Genomic DNA, 13,761 nt, shown 5'->3' on the forward strand with positions numbered 1-13,761 from the left:
GCTTTCCATTCTCAAAAGAAAGTTTATCAAAGTTGAAAGTAAGGGGTCAAAACACAAATGAACTTGAAGTAGACTATAACGGTGCTTTTGACCCAGAGCCATGCTGAAGTGCAATGAAGACTGGTTATGAATTACCACTATGGCACCAGCCCTTAAAACATGACCTGCTGGTCCACAGTATGTTGGCCATTGAACCGTGGCAACAAGGTAATTTTCTAGCAGAGAGTCAGCCACATATTAAAAGGTCTTAGGCCTTCACTGTACAGCTGTACTCATAACGATCTGAAAGTTCTGCACAGATGGCAAATATTGCAGAATGTGAAAAGGTTGTGATGAGAGTCTTCAAGAGAAATCTTACATTAAAAAGCTAAACTGAGACTCAGACATCTTCAGGACTTGATATTCTGTTTATTCAGGGCATATGTTATAGTGTTCCTTTAAATTGAATTTCAATTTTTGTGGATTTGCTTATAAAATTACTCCAAATCACACATGATAGCAAAAGATATTTTGAAAACATAAAACGAAAATGGATAAGCATATACATATACATATATATATACATACATTTATGTATAATTTATCAAATATACACATCATAGATAATTGTTCTTGAGATGAAACTAAATCTAAAAATTCCTCTCATTTTGAATTTTTGTATGTTTATTTTATTGGGAGTTTTCTTAATTTCTGTCAATTATACTACTTTACTTCTCTATTTTTCTTGCATTTTTGAGACATTGTCAATGTGTAAATCTGTATATAAAGCTTTCAAATATACATTGAATGTACAGTTCAAATAAAGCTTTATTTCCTTTTGTTTCATTATTCCATTTTATTTTCTTAGTCACCTCAGAAATTAATCTAGACAAATCACAGATATACATCAGATAGTCCCAATAAATAATAAAATGATATGTGTATAAGAATGTGTCCTAGCAAGTATATTTTAAAATAGAATTAAATCTACTCATAAAACTTTATTTTAAAATTGTGTGGCTTATTTTCATTTTGACAGGTCAAGAAACAGAGAGGACAAGCCAGAATCAGATATGGATATAATCTTCAAGGCTCATCTTTAGTAGGCCTCTTATCCCAGCAAAACCTCATATTCCAAAGATTCTAAAACCTCCCCAAAATGACCACCATCGAGAACTTAACATTCAGATACATGAGCCTCTGAGGATACCAATTTACATCCAATATGGAAATGATAGCATTTTCCCCTTTAGCAAAGGCCGTAGGATACATTTTTCAGACGTTTCCCAGTGCTCTATCCAGATGATGTGATTATCTATTCTTTCACCAAATCATTATTTTTCTTCTGCTCCTTTTTATTCTGTTTTTGTATTGGAACTTGACCCAAGATGCTCATGTAAACTGAGCAACTACATTACCTCTGAATTCAAGTTCAGTGTTGATTTACTAGAGATAATGGTCTTTCTACGAACACAAAACTGGCTTTGTATGCTCATTGTATGTGGACCTCAAGTTATGGATCTCATGCCTCACCTATAACCAACCTGCATTATCTTAGTCACTGTAGTTTTAAGCGAATTTGAATGATAAATGTTATATAGTTAACTCTGTAGTATTGTGTTGGTCATTCTGAACCATTTTGCCAATATTTAAAGATGAAACTAGTTTTTCAATAACCCCAAATAACTCACTAACATTGTAATTTAATTCACTTTGACTCTGTAGAATAATTTTAGAAGAAATGATATCTTGATAATATGAAGTTTTTCTATTCATCAATATGTAGCATTTTCTAATTATTCAGTAATTTAATTTTTCACTATGATGAAACTATTTTTCAAGGAGTACTTACTGATTATTTTGGATTTGTATGTATTTGTAAGTTTGTTTACTAATACTAATGGCAAATTTTATATAAATGGTTAATATTTTTACACCTAGTTTGTGGACTCAAAGAAGAATTATTTGTGCTAAAAGCTTGTTTCTAAATATGTGGTGTTTTAGCGAGAAGGTAAGCCCTTAAGATGTGGTCTTAGTGTAAGAAAGTTAGGACATATCAGGCATGTCTCTGTGAGATATCCAAGGATTTCCCCAACTCTAATAAAGTCTTCCTTGATCAAGCATTCCTACTACAATATTGTTCCACTCAAGCAGAAAACAATGGACTAATTGATCATGAACTAAACCTCTGAAACTTGAGACAAAATAAATCTTGTCCCTTCTAAGTTAGTGCTTTTTCACAATGATAGGAAAATGTTAGGTTTATGGATCATTATAGCTATTTTTCTCAGGATGCTATTGTAAATACCAAAGATCTGGGGACTTGCAAAAACAAATATTTATTATCTCATAGTTATTGATACCCAGAAAATCAATTAAACTACAAGGGCCACAAACCCCTAAAGAGAGCATGTGAAGGACTATTCCAACAAACTTTGGACATTCAAATATTGATAATGTTATGTATTGTTACTTTCATGTCCATGATATGAACAATAAAGGCCCATGCCCGAATCTTCATATCAATAATTTCTGTATCTTTTTTTCTTAGTTAGCCTGTCTCTGGGTGTATGAATTTAATCCAAGTTTTCAAAGAGAAGGCTTTTGACTATTTATTGATTTTCTCTATTATTTTCTGTTAATTATTTTTAATGCCTATTCATTTTTTTGTTATTGTAGGCTTACATTTATACTCTTTAACTTCTTTATATTAACGTATTTATTAAATCATTAGATATTTACATATAGGCAACACTGCTCATCTTCTATTCTTTTCATTTTCTATTGTTTTTAAATTCAATTTCAGCATTAGTTCTTATTTGCTTTAAGTGAATGAAACCCTGCCTAAACAGCCCAAGAAACTTTAACTTTAAGGTTCCTTTTTGTCTATAGAGCTCGAGAAGAAGTGTCAATAATAATTGTAAGAAAAATAAAATAAAATTTTCGCTGATAACCTATCCTTCATTAAACGAGTTTGTGGTTCACGTTGTTAATGCATGAATGTGTCAATGTGTGGATATTCAATGTGGCACAGAAGGAGTGATGCATAGCTTATACTACTCCAGGACAGAGGACAGAGGCTCTTGAAGGCAGAATACAGCAGGGGGAGCATGGGAGTTTAGCAGGGTCTGTCTGTGTCCCCAAGATGCCTGTATTTGATAGCTGACACCCATCCAAAGGAGTGACATATGTTTCGTTCTCATAACAAAAGGTGATAGCGCCTGCTGAAGCACAGAAACTGCCTATTAAGCTCCTGTGCAGCTCAGAGGCTAGGATTAAGAATGGTTTATTCTTGAATGTTTGCATTTGAAAGAGATGGCTCTCAGCCCTAGAGGAGATTGTTGTAGGTGCTAGAATTCGCCTCTAATAGTCACACAATTCTATAAAGTTAATATTGTCAGAAGGGAGTTGGACTTATCTGCCTATCAGAAGTTTTTGGTTAAACAAATGTTAAATACTGACACCAGGAAGATTTTTCAGCAGGATGGGACTACACTAGGGTCATCCTTGAACAGTGATTCTCAACCTGTGGATCTTGACCCTTTTGGGGACTCAAATGACTCTTTCACAGGGATCCTCCAGTACCCTCGGAAAACAGGTATTTGCATTGCAATCCATTAACAGTAGCAAGATTATAATTATGAAATAAAAGCAAAAATAATTTTATGGTTAGATGTCACCACAACATGGAGAACTAAAGGTCTGCAGCCGTGGGAAGGTTGAGAACTACAGTCCTAGAAAAACTGGCCTTGAATGCCTCAAGCCTGACTAAAGTTTGGTGAGGTCTATGTAAGAACCTAAATCAATCTGTAAGCCCCACCAGCCCAAGAGCCAGGTAACTTCCTGGAATGCTGGGAGTTGTAGTTCATTGAAAATAACAAAGCCTCATGGGAAATACGGAAGCCATATGTTTTTGATAGTAAAAATCCCCTACATGTGTCTGGTGGTGACTCACTGAGATTCTGGAGAGTGGTCCTGAGCAGAGTCTGTCCTGGTCAGTATTTAATTAATGTTTGCTTTGAGTTTGACTCAAAATTGTAAAACTTTTTTTCCCTCTTTCTCACGAATCTCAGGATTAACAGTCTATTACTAAAAGTGTTTGACAGTAGTCACGATGGGTCAAGAAAATTTTCAGAGTTCTCACTCCTATATTGTAGATTTAACTTTTCTTTTAGAGCACGAGTGGGCAAAATAAATGGTTTACACATGCAGAGATATTCAGATGATACTTGAAATATTTCTGCAAGAGCTCATACATCTGTTGCTGGCATTCTTTTCAGTGCACATTCTGTTACCTTTGCTGGACAGAGCCCCTTTCTTTGTCTGAGACTGAACATTTCCTTCCTGGAGGACGTCATTCCTCAGTCATCCCCAAACGAAGCTATTACCTCCCACTGAATAACATCTCAGAAGACACTGACAGTAGCCTTAGAAAATGCCCTGTGCTCTGTGTGTGTTATTCCTTTTCCTATCATCTGACGCCAGGATGACTTCCCTGCCTGGGCTGAACCAATCACCCCAATCATTGCCCCCTCACTATCTTAAACATGGTTTCATGGCATGAAGAGCCCAGAGTACCTAGATGGATTCTCACATGCCTATTTGATGGAAGCACAGCTGCATCATCTCATATCCACTGCTGTAATTAGGAACACTAAGCCAACAGAGCTTAAAGAACAGTTGCCGCACCCACTGCACAGCCTGAGTCTGAGAATGTGGCGAGGGTGTCAGGGATTGACAACACCAAAGGCTCCTCAAGAAGGTTCTCCTTTACTCCTACTCTGGCTGGTTATTATATACCCTGACACCAGAGGTGGAGGTGGGTGGGTCTGAAGAGGCAGTTAGTCTTTGGAAACAGTCGAGGTCAGGGCGGTTCACATGGGCAAGCCCTTTCCAGGAACTTATTGCCCCAGGCACTGTATTGTTGTTAGTAAACATGTTTTTAGTAAACATTGTCTTACAGCTGCCTACTCCCAGGCTGATGGGGAAGTGGGTCTCTGCTCAAGGTCTGGTGTCCCCACAATCCCCCTTTTTTATTTTCTAATGAGGCACTCCTGGCTTAGGTCAAGTAGGGTCACCCTCCCTTGCCCGTCTTTGGGGGACCTTGTCACAGTCCATACCAATGTCCAAATATTTTAAATGGGTCCTTTTTTCCCCCAAAGGGAAAAACTGGCAAAATGAATTCTGTTGTTTCAAGGTGTGTCAAGGGCAGACACTTAGTCTTTCCAGTTCTCTGTTGGCTTCGGGATGAATACTCACAGGTCTGGGAGGTTGATGGAGCAGGCCTGTTGAGAAACTGGAAACCTCGAACAGACTATTTTACTTCTTTCTCGGGCTGTAGATTTGATGACATCAAGGGTCAGGAACACTTACTTAGGAGATCTCACTCAAACTGGCTTAGGTAGGCTCCCATGGTCTCAGGTACAGTTTTTCTCTGCTCCATGCATCTCACCAAATGGTCTGACAGCTGCCGAAGCTTTATTCTTTTCCTGCAAGAAAACACAAACATGCCCTCGACCCCAAATTAGGGTCTTTTCCACTTTCTTGTGCATGGATGTCTCCATTTGACCTGAGCAATAGTTGCTGAAGTTCCATCATGCCCGAATCTGTCTGAAGCAGATTGCTCACTGGCATTCACATTTTAAAATTTTTAAATGAGGAGTGTATTATTTTGATGAGTCATATGGGGACTGAGGACATTACTCCCCCTTTTTAATTTTCTAAATTTTGTTTGAGCTGTTGAAGCTGGACTGTAACAGTAGAAGGATTTGTCTACCCTTAGTTAACTATCTAGGTGAATTGGGATCACTATCTAGATTATTAGTAGATGCCCTTTAAAAAGGACATATCAATTAAGTATTCCCCAAAAACTTCTGAAAATCACTCAAAGATTGTAACTTGTACTGTGTCCCAAATAACTTTTGAAAATTATTTGAAGTCTGAGAGCAGTCTTTCCCAATCTAACCGGTAGAGCTCTCACTAGCTGACAAGGCCTCATTTGCATCTTAACTTTTCTGTTAAGACATTAACCGACTGGCTGGATGTTCCTTTTGGCTATATCTAAAGCAATTTAGGTAGCTTTTTAACTATTGTTGAAGGGATTTAAGTATCCTTTTAATCATATAAGCAGTTCACACTCACTCATTCACAATCACATTTCATATATACCGGTGTGGCCACACCATACATTCAGAACATGCATGCATCTTTCGGTCATCCTTTTTCCCTAGGTCATGATTAGTCTGTTGAAGTGAAACTTCCTTAATTGAAATCTCTGTAACAGAACAACTCCAGCCAATCCTTGAACTAAAAAGGTTGAAAAGTCCTATATGCCCCTCATCATTCCTCCATTTGAGCTACAGTCACGGGGTACAGCCGTACCTACTCCTTGTAAGTCTGTAGATGCAAGGTGGAGTGGCCAGGCTTTTGGCCAAGAGTTTTTAAAGATGACTTACAAAATAGAACTTAAATGCAAACAACATTTTCCATTTCATATACCTTTGTCTTTTTCTTTTTCTTTACTTAATACCTGTACCTCATTTACTGTTACCATTTTTTTTTATTCACCCATTTTTTTTGAGACAGGACTTCTCTGTATTGTTTGGAGGCTGTCCTGGAACTTGCTCTCTCGTCCAGGCTGGCCTTGAACTCAAGAGATCTGCCTGCCTGTGTCTCCTGAGTACTGGGATTAAAGGCATGTGCCGCCAACGCCCAGCTATTCACCCATTTTCAATCCATCTTCCAACCCAGGATGTTCCCTCAGGCAAAAAGCCTTAAGATTTACACAATCCACCCTCCCTCTGAGGGCAATCTCTGGGTTCCCCTCTTTCCCGACCTTAGTGTCAGGCTAAGGCCTAGAGATTTAATCCAATCCCCCCTCCAACTGAGGGCTATCTCTCAGGGCCCCCTTACTTTCCTGACCTTTGTCAGGCGAAGGCCTGGAGATTTAATCTGGTACCCCTAGCTTGGTACCCCTTTTTAATACATCCTCATAGCCTTACTTACTGGCCAGACTTTTAGATCTATCAGTTCTCCTTTACTTTCCTGACCTCAGTGGATCAGGCAAAAGACTGGAGATTTTTTATTTTATTTCTTATTTTACCTTTTTTCTTTTCTTTTTTTTGAGACTGGGTTTCTCTCTATCCTTTTAGAGGCTGTCCTAGAACTTGCTCTATAGACCAGGATGGCCTCATTCCTTCCTATCTCTGCCTCCCCAGTGTTGGGATTAAAGGCGTGTGCCACCAACACCCGGCTCTCTGAATACCATAGCAAACATCCTCCCAATCTGGGACACTTAAGCCTTCCCCAGTAATGAACCATGGGCTTGCTCGTTCAATCCATTTTTAAAAGCCTTCCATGGTTGTACTCCCCTGTTCTTCAAGTCACTTTTTTATGTGATACTGTAATTTAAACTTCCAGGGACTATTTCCCGTCGTTTCTTTTCCTATTTTCCCCATCTGTCCCTGGATGGCAAAAGAGACAACCCCGTGCACTTACCTCGCTTTCACATCTCGGTGGGACCTTCAATTGCCGCACCTGCTGCGTAGCCTGAGTCTGAGAATGTGGCAAGGGTGTCAGGGATTGACAACACCAAAGGCTCCTCAAGAAGGCTCTCCTTTATTCCTACTATGGCTGGTTATTATATACCCTGACACCAGAGGTGGAGGTGGGTGGGTCTGAAGAGGCAGTTAGTCTTTGGAAACAGTCGAGGTCAGGGCGGTTCACATGGGCAAGCCCTTTCCAGGAACTTATTGCCCCAGGCATTGTATTGTTGTTAGTAAACATGTTTTTAGTAAACAATGTCTTACAGCTGCCTACTCCCAGGCTGATGGGGGAAGTGGGTCTCTGCTTAAGGTCTGGTTTCCCCACAAACAGTTGTTCTTAGTGGATCACAAAGGTTAGGAGGGGCCACCTCTCTTTCTGTTTACTGTTCTACATCCATGTTGTCTAAAAACTGACCTAAAATATTAAATTTAAATTAAAATATTAAAATTAAATTCATCAAAAATCTCAAATTGGGATGAATGTTTCTGTGGTTAGTACTGACAATGAATGATCTTTGCAAATGCAAGTGTTGGCAACCTTGGGAAATTCCTGTATAAAAAATATAAAACACATGAAGATAATACAAAAATAAATTAATATATTGAGTAAGCTGTCAAAAACTTTAAAATAGTGAGACTGTTGAGGTTTAAAACAAAAAAAGAGAGAGAGAGAAAATCAGAGACAAAACCTTGTTATTTGTAAATAAAAACCTATGAAACTACAACCAAGGAGTGAGAATGGAAAGGGTGGAATGGAGGAAGGGGGCTATTATCAACCACAGAAATATATTAATATCATGCCACACTTGTTCCTTTGGGATTCATGAGACAATATGAGAATATTATTATCAGCTCTATAATCATCAATTTGATACCAGTCACAATGAACCAATTTACTGAAAGATAAAATACTAAAACTCATTCAAAGAAATAACCTAGATAGCAAGATATCAGTAAAAATTCAAGAGTTTGAATTAATAATTAACTACTTTATAAAAATAACCTAATAAATAGAAAACAGGCCAAGGTAGTTTTGTTAGTGAAGAAATTCAAAATATTTAATAAGGAAGTAATATTTAAGAAAACTACTACACTACATGTTTCAGGGAAATAGTATCACTTGTACAATATGGGATGTCTTTAAAACAAAAGTAAAAGGAGACCTTCTCAATTTATTTCACAAGGACAGCAATGCTCTGATATCAAGCTGGACAGAGAATCCATGAAAGAACACTCCATCCCAGCATAAAGTTAGAAGTACCTGGTTAACTAAATATAGAAAAAAAATAAAGCCAATAGTGTCAAAATGAGATACAGAATGCAAGGCTTGTCCAACTCTGCTAATTCAATGATGACAAGTTACAACTCCAAGAGAATAACTGATTTCCCAAAGGCTTACATGATTTATTGAATGACAAATAAAGGTATCTGTCTGCTAAAGTGGGGAGACACTGTCAGATTTTTCAGAATCTCATATGTACCCCCTGACATATTATATTTAGGAGGAAATGTAAGCTGTCAAGAGACAATTTTACCACTCTACCAACACAACCTTACTGATTATCAGGACTGCCCTATGTCTACTCTTCTTCCTAATCAAAGGCAATGTAGGAGAAACATAGCACAGCTGATTATCTGAGAGCATAATTTTTAGTGTCTTATGCAAAGAAAATGGAATTTGCATTAAAACTTAAAAGACTTGCCCAAAATATGCCAAAGAATGACTACATTTATAAAAACTCAAAATAATTCTTTTTATTATTACTAACATGTTTCATAGTTTATATTATCTTAATTTTCATTTATCACTTTTGTAAGTGGATGTAGAATTATTATGATTGTTGAGTACATTCTCTCTCTTTTTTTTTATTTGGTTTTTCGAGACAGGGTTTCTCTGTGGCTTTGGAGGCTGTCCTGGAACTCGCTTGGTAGTCCAGGCTGGTCTCGAACTCACAGAGATCCGCCTGCCTCTGCCTCCCGAGTGCTGGGATTAAAGGCGTGCACCACCAACGCCCGGCTTGTACATTCTCTCTTTTAAAGTACTCACTTGTTTCTATCTATTAAGTTCCTGTATGTCAATAATCCTTGTTTCTATAGTCAATCCCAAATGTAATACTTTTATCTTTACAAAGCATGGCCTCTCTTATCTCTATCTTTTCTTCCTCATTTTTCTGTACCTAAATAAGATATAGAAGCTTCAAAAGCATCTACTGAGAGCCATCTGCAAAGTTTACATAAATTATTGTATTTACTGATAAAACAGAAACCAGAAATGTTTCCCTGTATCAGCTTATACTAATAGCATCAAGAAATCAAATAATAACATTGGAAAAGCAGGGAGTAGTTAATACCTCACACGTGGTCTTCCTACTGCTCATTGGATATGCTCTTTGCTTGAGGATAATGGATGAAAATTATCTCTCACAGCAGGGAAAACTTAGGTACTAAAATATGTTCATTTTCTACCAGAAAAAAAATTGTTTAACTTAGATGACATTTACAGAAAAGCCACACACTATGAACTCATAGATTCTAGGATTGTTTACTGCAATTTATTCTAAATCAAGGATACTCAGCTAAGAAAATTGCATAGATAAAGAATCTCTCCCAAGGAAATACCATTTGTATATCCAGCAGCATTGTAAATATCAATGTGTTTACTCAGAGAGTACCATGTACTGCATTCATCTTTGTACTTTCAAATTATCACATAGCAAAGCACATCAGACAGTGTTTGTTGAAATGTTGCTTCTTCAACCCAATACTCAGCTAGTGTCTCTCTGTCATCTCTTAGAAACATCTTACCATTTAGTGACTTGAAGTCAGTATCTACAGTCAATAGAGGAATTTACTTACCAACCTAGCCTTTTGAACAACTGCTCTGGTTCAGCACTGTTATAGACACTACTACTAGCATTTTGATTTTTCATTCCAGCCCTTGTCTGTGAGTTCTCCACACAGTTTGGTGTATGTGTCTTTGTTATAGCCTTGATTTGGAGATGGTGTCTTTAGTCTCTCCATGTGAGCTCAAGACAAGGAACCAGAAATAAATAGCCATAGTGTTCAATTCCTACACTGTTTCCCTTACTACCTGCTCAGTGTGGAAATTAAAACTCAAGATAAACTTTTCTCATAGTCCATCTTTTTTATTTCTTTATCAAGTTTCTCTCTAAGGACCTCCCCATGGAACAGGAAATAGTCAGTAGGCACCTGTTACTACAGTAAAAGATCTACTTGTAAATGAAAAAGAGCTGCGTCTCTGGGGAAACTCTGTACACCTTATTTGATTATTCTACCTCTCTAAGAAGTCTGCTCTCCAACAGAAGATGCAGCTATCCTGCACTTCCACAGGTTAAATGTCCCCAGATATGCTGCCTTTTGAACTTCAAGTTTTCCCTGTGTCAGAAATCTTCTTTTAAATAGAGTAATTACAGATGCGACCAACTGAAGATAAGGATACCAGGGAAAGATTTTAACAGGTGGCTAGAACCCCCCATTTGAAGAAAGAATGTTTCATGAAGGAACAAAGACAGGAGTGCCATGATCACAGAAGCAGAGGTACTGATTTGTACTAGCTGCAAACTGCAGAGTGCTAAATATTCAATCCATCTACCAGAAGCTACAAGGAAGAATGAAATGATCCTGTAGAAGATCCTAGTGACAGTGCACCTCAGACAACCTCTCGACTTCATAATTTTAGCCCCCAGAAGTGTAAGAGGATAAATTTTTGTTGTTTGAAGCTATCAAAATTGTGACCATTTGTTGAATAGAGCTAGAAAATTGGTGTGTAGACTGATAGAGACTATGCGCCCCTGAGACAATTTCACTGTGTTACAGAGGAACAAAATGTCAATAAGGAAGAGAACTCTGATTACAGTTACCTAGGTGCTCAAAGTTCAGTCATAACAAAACCCTAAATTAGTAGAAAAGCCATTAGTTCACAAGAAGGCAGTGTTTTCTTGAAGGACAAGGAAAGACCTAAGTTATCTTTTCATTCAGCATCCAGAATCCCATACCTTTGAGAAGGGCTAGAGATACTGTCTGAAGTAATGGAGTGATTTCTAGCATCATAGAATCCTAAAAGTAATAACCTATAAAAAACAACTGAGAAAATCTGGTTATTGTTTATATTCAGAAAGTAACCAAATAACACCAGTCTTCCTCAGAGAAACATAAATAATCCATGCCTATTTTCAGAGGGAGGAATAAAGTCTGTCCAACTCTATGTATGGAAGAACTGAAAGCCAAAAAGTGTGCCCCAGTAACCTTAGTGTTAGTGAAGTGAAAGTCATAGTAAGCTGTCTATCTATCTATCTGTCTGTCTATCTATCTATCATCTATCTTGTACACATGTTTGCAAATGTATTGGGGAGAGAGGGATGGATGGATGGATGAATAGATAGATAGACAGATAAAAGGATAGATAATGTGAGAGAGATTTATAGTATAGACAATCTCAAAGAATCTATTCAAAGGCAGTTTATGAATGTATTGGTGACTTCTGCCAATGCTAGAACTTGGCTCTTATACACACATTGCAGAAATATAGGTACAACTATTGACTGATTCACCTTTTTTTGGCATTTAAAATTAAACCTGGTACATTTACAGAGCAACTGTACTGACCAGAGCTTCCTGGTAGGTGATTCAGATTAATCATGGCGGCAGCCATTCACAGTTGGCACTGTTTGTGTTTTGGTAAGCAAAACTTTGGGGATTTATTTTCAGCTGTCTGCATCAATCTTTACTTGGACAACTAAATTAATCACTATAAAACCACATTGTCTAAATAGTCGATGGGAGTTTGCAACACTCAGATTTAGTGATTACCTGGTCTTATATTTCCTCTGGGTTTTCTATTGTTTGTAATATCTCCTGCACCATTTGATTGCAAGAATTTGAATCACTCTGCCAGTCAGTTCCTGTTTCATGACATAAGCTGATCTGAGAAGGCAGAAACCCCACCACTCAGCACTTTTAAGAAAATGAAACAATTTGCAAGATCTTGAATGATAGATCACAATAAGGAAACACATCATACTGCACTTGGAAAATGAAGTTGCAGCAGTAACTCTGCTGAGAAATGCTTGGATCATGCACACCTGATAGTGAGAGTCTTGGTTGGCAGTGGATACATTGCCATCATTATGAACAGCATGCATTGTGATCTTCAATTATCCAAACCTAGGTATAAGGAATTCTTTGAGAATCCATAATCAGAAGGATTGTACAGTCTGGCATGAAAGATTAACAGCCATTTGGAAGTGTCAAGCCAGAAGAGATGTAGCACAAATTAATCTCTAAGGACGGCAGGTCAGGAATAGTGAGACAGTCGGTGTGATAAGAAGGAGAAACCAAAATACATGCAGGATATGAAGAGGAAACAATTTAAATAGAGAAAAAAATTAAATGAAAAAGTACTATGATCCCATAAAGGAAACTAGAGTTCAAATATCAAAACTCAGCAAAATTTAGGAACAAATTTTTAAAAGCTGTTGTTTATGGCAAATTATGCCAGAGCCTAGATTTATTGATCTCTATATAAACAAATAGCAGCCAAGCAAACAGTTCTTTTCATTCATGTTTTATAAAAAAAGGTGGAGGGGTGAACATGCTGCCCCTGCTGGAGAAGAAAGTCCCCTGCCACAAAGCTTGATGACCTGAGCTCAATTTCTGGGATGCACCTTATGGAAGAAGAGAACCAGGTGAAGCAAGTTGCATTCTGATCATCAAAAAGGGGGTCATGGAACATTTGCATGCAGTTATATGCCCACACATGCATTTATATACACACACACACACTCATGCACAAACATACACACATACACTCACACATTAATCAATTAGTCAACAAGATCCACCAGGCTTTCATATCTCTTTCCTCATAAGAATAGAATTCTATAAGCTTCCTCCAAGATCTAAAAGTAATGGCTTCTAATTCTAGAGCTCTGCACTTTGTGCTGAACAAAGGCTGGTTACTGGCATGTGAGATGACTTTGCAGGTAAAGGCATTTGTCATTAAACCTGGTGATCTTAATTGCATTCTCAGGTGCCACAGAGTAGACTAAGAAAACAAACTCTTGCAAGTTGTTTTCTACTCTCCACACATACACACAGACTTCCACACACACACTCAATCACATACGCACCAACAAATAAATGTAACAGGAAAAGAAAAGAAAGAGAGAGTAGGTCATGGGGGAACAGGAAGGTTGAGTGGAGGGGTAGTATACGGGGA

The sequence above is a fragment of the Mesocricetus auratus genome, unplaced genomic scaffold (genome assembly GCF_017639785.1).
Source record: "Mesocricetus auratus isolate SY011 unplaced genomic scaffold, BCM_Maur_2.0 Super-Scaffold_100024, whole genome shotgun sequence".
Classification (NCBI taxonomy): domain Eukaryota; kingdom Metazoa; phylum Chordata; class Mammalia; order Rodentia; family Cricetidae; genus Mesocricetus; species Mesocricetus auratus.